This window comes from Chionomys nivalis, chromosome 16 (genome assembly GCF_950005125.1).
Source record: "Chionomys nivalis chromosome 16, mChiNiv1.1, whole genome shotgun sequence".
In the NCBI taxonomy this organism is placed as follows: Eukaryota; Metazoa; Chordata; class Mammalia; order Rodentia; family Cricetidae; genus Chionomys; species Chionomys nivalis.
In genome coordinates this window covers 45,702,151-45,708,150 of record NC_080101.1, presented here as the reverse complement: position 1 = coordinate 45,708,150, position 6,000 = coordinate 45,702,151, and positions in this window count along the sequence as shown.

Genomic DNA, 6,000 nt, shown 5'->3' with positions numbered 1-6,000 from the left:
AGGACTTCAGGAAACAGATATCAAAAACCAAATAATTCAATTTTAAAATGGGGTAGAGTTATAAACAGAAAATTCTCAACAGAAAAATTTCAAACAACTGAGAAGTGCAATGTTCAACATCCTTAGCCATCAGAGAAATGCAAATCAAAATGACTCTGGGATTCCATCTTACTCCAGTCAGAAGGACTAAGACCAAAAACATAAGTGATAGCTCATGCTGGAAATGTGGAGCTATGGGAACACTCCTCCATTTCTGGTGGGAGGGCAAACTTGTACAAGCATGTTGGAAATCAGTATGACAGTTTTTCTGAAAACTGAGAATCTATCTACCTCAAGACACAGCAATACTACTCTTCATTATATACACAAAGGATGTTCAGTCATATCACAAGGGCACTTGCTCAACTATGTTCATAGAAGCTTTATTTTTAAAAGCCAGAATGTGTAAACAACCTAGATGCCCCTCAACTAAAGAACAGATAAAGAAAAATGTGGTACATTTCCATAATGCAGTATTATTCAGCTGTTAAAAACAATGATATTATGAAATTTGAAGGCAAATGGATGGAGCTAGAAAAGATTATCCTGTGTTAGGTAACTCAAGCCAGGAAGATAAATGTAGTATGTTTGCACTTATAAGTGGATATTAGCTGTAAAGTAAAGAAGAGACAGGCTACAATCCACAGGCCCAGAGAGGCTAGGTAACAAGCATAGCTCTTCCTGGGAAGAGAAATAGAAGAGATTTGTGGATGAACAGAGAGCAGTTGTAACAGGAACATGAGTGATCTGTGTGGGTCAGAGAGAGTACTGAAAAAGAAGACCGGAGAGGGGCTCATTTCAGGGTCAGGTAGAAATCTGGTACAAGGAAAACTCCTAGGAATCTACAGGGATGATCCCAGCTAAGATTCCTAGCAAAATGGGATGTATAGCCTGACCTGGCCACCTCCTGTGCAGGCAAGATTACCAGTTGCTGTTTCGGGTAAAGTCACATAATCTACAGTCTGTCTTGCCTATGGGATGTGTTGGGTTAAGGTTACGGCAGGAGCTAACCAATGACTAGTCCACTCTGAGACTATGCTAAGAGAGTGAACCCACCCTGACACTGCCTAGGGCATTATCACCCTGGGACTGGACAACCCAGAGACCTATAATAGAACAAAACATGACTGAAGAAAAGAATGACAATGGAATGATATGTAGTAATATTTTGCTATATTTATAGATTAGTGCCTAGCCCAGTAGTCATCAGATAGGCTCCATCTAGAAACGGGTAGAAACAGATCCAGAGGCCTACTGCCTAAAACTTGTATTAAGTTGAGCTCCTGGAATTTTGCTGAGGAGAGGGAGGAAGAATTATCGGAACCAAAGGGGTCAAGGACATCACAAGAAAACCCACAGAATCAACTAATCTGAGCTCAAAGGTGCTCAGAAACTGAACCAACAACTAGGGGGCCTGCACGCAACTGTCGTAGGTCTTCTGCGTTTATGTTACACTTTTGTAGTTTGGTCTTCTTGTGGGACTCCTAACACTGTGACAGGGGCCATCTCTGACTCCTTTGATGGCCTTTAGGACCCTTTTGCTCATACTAGGTTGCCTTGTCCAGCCTTAATACAAGGTGAGTTACTACAACTTGATACGTCATTCTTTGTTGCTATCCATGGAAAGCCTACCTTTTTTGAATAGGTACATGGTGGGGGAGTGGGTAGAGGGAATGCAAGGAGGGATGGGAGCTAGAGTTTGGGAGGAGAGGAGGGAGGTGAAACTGAGGTTGAATGTAAAATTAATAAAGATAATAACAATAGCAATAATAATAATGAATGCTACATAGTGTTGGTGCACACCTTTAATCCCAGTGCTTGGGAGGTAGAAGGAGGCAGATTTCTGAGTCTAAGGCCATATTGGTCTACAGAGTTCCAGGGCAGCCTGGTCTAATCAGCGAAACCTTGTCTCAAAAGTAAAATAAAAAATAAGAAAAGAATGAAGTTGAGATAGTAAAATAGAAACCAAAGGACACTATGAAGTATCATTAAAGGAAGCTGTTCTTTGAAAAGATTGAAAAACGAAGCCAATAGAATAAAAATAGAAGGGATACCCAATTTTTGTAAAGGTTGAAGTTGAAAAAATAAGATAGTTTAACAGCACCGAAGTCAAGAAAATTGTACAGGACTGTTTGGGAAAATATATTCCAATAAATTCGAAAAGCCCTAAGAAGTGGATATATAGAAACAGGGGCAGATGACCTTCCAAAACTGAACCAGAAAGATATGTAAAAGCTAATGATGTCTACAATGAGCAGTGAGATTGATGCAGCAAGAATTTCCTGCTGTGACCGTCACAGCTTAGGGATTGATCTGACTGGGATGAAAGGGAATGAAGAAATGACAGACGCATACAGAAATACGGAGACAGGTTTTTAGTAGTGTGTTTATTATACACAGCAAGCAAGAAGGAAGTGGGTTACCTGATCTCAGAAGGAGTTCTCTGAAGGGGAACAGAGTCAGGGTGCTGTCATCACAGAGGAGAAAACTGCAGTTGAAAATTTCTGTACCAGAAGTTTTAGCTAAAGGTAAAGGATTGGTCAACATCTGGACTTAGACCAAAGGAAGGCTTTGCCAAGAGGGCTGAGGCATTAAGGTCCTTAACAAATCAATGTTCATGTCATTAAAACACATTCACTCAGGACTTCTTCCACTCCTGACAGTCTACCAAACAAAGAAAGCACCATGACTGGACAGACTCATTGCTGAATAAAAAATACTTTTAAAAAGCAATGAATACCAAAGATTCTTAAGGTATTCTATAAAACAGGAAGGAAAGGAATACTTCTAAACCTACTATATAAAGCTAACATTATCCAGATACCGAAAACAAAATTAATGAAAATCAGAAAACAAACTCAATCCATTTTCTTTAACAGATACGAAACTCTTCAGTAAAATACCTGCAAACTCCTTTTGAGAATACATTTCAAAGATTATACACAATCATCAAATAGTTTCATTTTAAGTGTGCAATGATAGCTCATCATATATAAACCACTAAATATTGTATACTATATAATTATAAATATGAATGAAAATCACATGACCATTTCAATATATTTAGAAAAGACTATTGACAATCTTTAAAATAAAATCTCTAGGACAAATTAGAAATAAAGAAATATACTTCAACATATAAAGGCTATACACAAAAAAATCTATAGCCAACATTATCATGAATGGGGATGGTTATCACAGTTCAGTGGTATAACATTTGCTGAACATTCTGAAGGTTAATTCTCACTGTCAATAATTATCTGTATTTGATCTATCTATCTATCTATTTATCTATCTATCTATTTATCTATTAAAATACTGAAAGCATTTTTAGTCAAGTCAAGGGTAAGACTGGTGTGTCTACATGCTTTACTCTTTATGTAGTCCATGGATTTCTAAGAAGAGCAATATAACAAAAGAATGAAATAAATGGGATCTAACTGGGAAAGGGACAAAATATTTATTTTCAGACAATATGGTTTTATATTTGAGATCTTAAAGACTTCATTATAAAATTTATAGGTTTTAAGGACTACATTCATTAAAGTACCAGGATACAAAGTCAATGCAATGCAGCAGCTTTCCTAGATGCTATGAAGAAGCACATTGAAAATGAAGCCTGAAAAAAAATTTACAACAGAAAGAAGGAAGAACAAAATATGTAAATATAAATATAATCAGAGATCAACTCAGAATTCAGTCTTTATTATAAGTATGACCTGATAGTAAAGGAAAACATAGGGGAAACATTTCATGATCTAGGCACAGCCAATGACATCTAAATGAAATTTCAATAAGTTAGGAAATAACAAAAAGAATTGATAAATGGAATTAAATAAAAATGGCTTCTATAAAAAGAGAGAGAAAGAAAGAGCAAAACAAGTAACAAGCAAACAAACAGAAAACCAAATAACTCAACAGGTAAAGGCACTTGCTATCAAAACTTATGATCTGAATTCGCTTTCCAGAACCCACATGGTGGAATAGAGAACCAACTCCCTCCATATACATGCTGGGATGTGAGAGAGAATGTGGATGTACAGAAATAAAAACATATGGAAAAAAAGACTTCTTCAGAACCAAGGAAGTGATTACCAGAGTGAGGAGAGAGCGCATAGAAACATAGAAATCTTTAACTAGGTGTTTATCTGACAGGGATAAATCCAAAATATTATAACATTATTCTTTTTTGTTTGCTTGTTTCTATTTGTTTTTGTTCTTCAAAGTGGGGTGTATCCCTGGATTTTCCGGATCTTGCTCTGTAGACCAGACTGAACTTGAACCTGAAGATCCATCTGCTTCTTCCAAAGTCTTGTGCCACCATTTTATTCAGCCACAAAACAAACGAATTTATGGCATTTTCAGTAACTAGATAAAGATAAAAAATCATTGTATTAAGCAAGATAAGTTAGCTTCACAACTCAAGTATCATGTGTTTGTTTCATAAGAAGGATTTTGGAGGCGTGTGAAAATCACAGTGGAATTATCAGAGATGTTAAAGCAAAGGGGAGAGGCTAAGTCTACATGATTTGGGATCACTTGTATGTGGTGAAAGCTGTGATACTGCTCCTCATTTGAGCTGTTCCTGCTAAGCTTCAGTGCACACTTTCAGACTGGCCTCCTGCCTCTGTCCTTACAGGGACCTGCTCAGGCAACTTTTGTGAGGTTATGGTTCATAGCATGAAAACATCTCCCTTTCCTTATGCAAACTCTAGCAACTTGATCAGGATGTGGTGAAACGTCAGGAAGAGCACTTGAACTTGTTTCTGTTTCCTGGTTTATTTCCCTTCTTATTACATTATTTTTCTTGCTCCTACCTGGATTGTATAGTCTGATCAATGACAGGGAGGAGGTATTTTAACAGGCAAAGCCAATGATTCTCTATTAATCTTTCAGATGTTTGTGCCAGCTTATTTGAATAATGTAAGTTCAGAGAATAGATGAATTATAGTTCCCTTAAGTGTCGTGGCTTAGAAGTTCTACCCTGGTTGGCCACCTGCTTTGAGCCTCACGTCATTTCACAGGGTTGACATATGAACCCATCTCTCCTCCCTACCCTCCCCCTGCAGTAAATTGGGTTTATAATAGAAACACTAAGTCAGTATTAACCAAAGTGATACTGTCAAGTAATGTGATAAGACTCCTGGTGATGTTTTATGGTAATAGATTCTCTTTGGGTTTCCTTTCTAAGAGTAGGAGATGATGTCTCACCTCTTAAAGGGCAAACATAAAGAATGAAAGATCCTGAAGAAGGAAATTCAGGGCATACTAGACTTTCAGTATACCTTCATTCCCAACCTGGTGGAAAAAAATGATTGTCCTATTAAAATTAAATACAGACGAGGTTTATAAATAAAGATAATCTCTTGGTAGTGAAAGGAAGCTGATAACCAACAAATCCTATTTTTTCCCTCTAAACAATTGTCCCCTTAGGGCTATTTATCACAGTTATAATGGTTATATTCATTAGAGCTTTTTAATCTGACTCCTTAATACAGGAATTATATAAATGTATATTTTATTACCTTTATTGGTATCTCTTAATTTAGGGTAGACAATAGTGAAATGAAAAGTCAATGTGCAAGGAATATTAATGAACATAAAGCATGTTAAAACTGTTTAGAGGGGCATTTTTTGCTCCTTGTCTTAATTCATTTTCATGGCCTAAGGCATAAAACTCCGACGTTCCTCACCATGCTTAGATCTTTCCAAATGCATGTCTCATTCCAGGTCTCGTTTTAAATCTGTGCTAGGTGCTATAAAATATAAAACATTATTTATTTAGTAAGAAAATTGGGAATGATAAATGCACCTCTGTCATTGAATTGTTGGGAGGGTACAATGAGACACATTTAAGTGTTTAGTGTATCATCTGTCATAGGATTCATTAAGTGTCATTTATCATTACCACTATATAGCTTGATAGATAAAACTGAGCTTTAATGAATATAGTCATTTTCC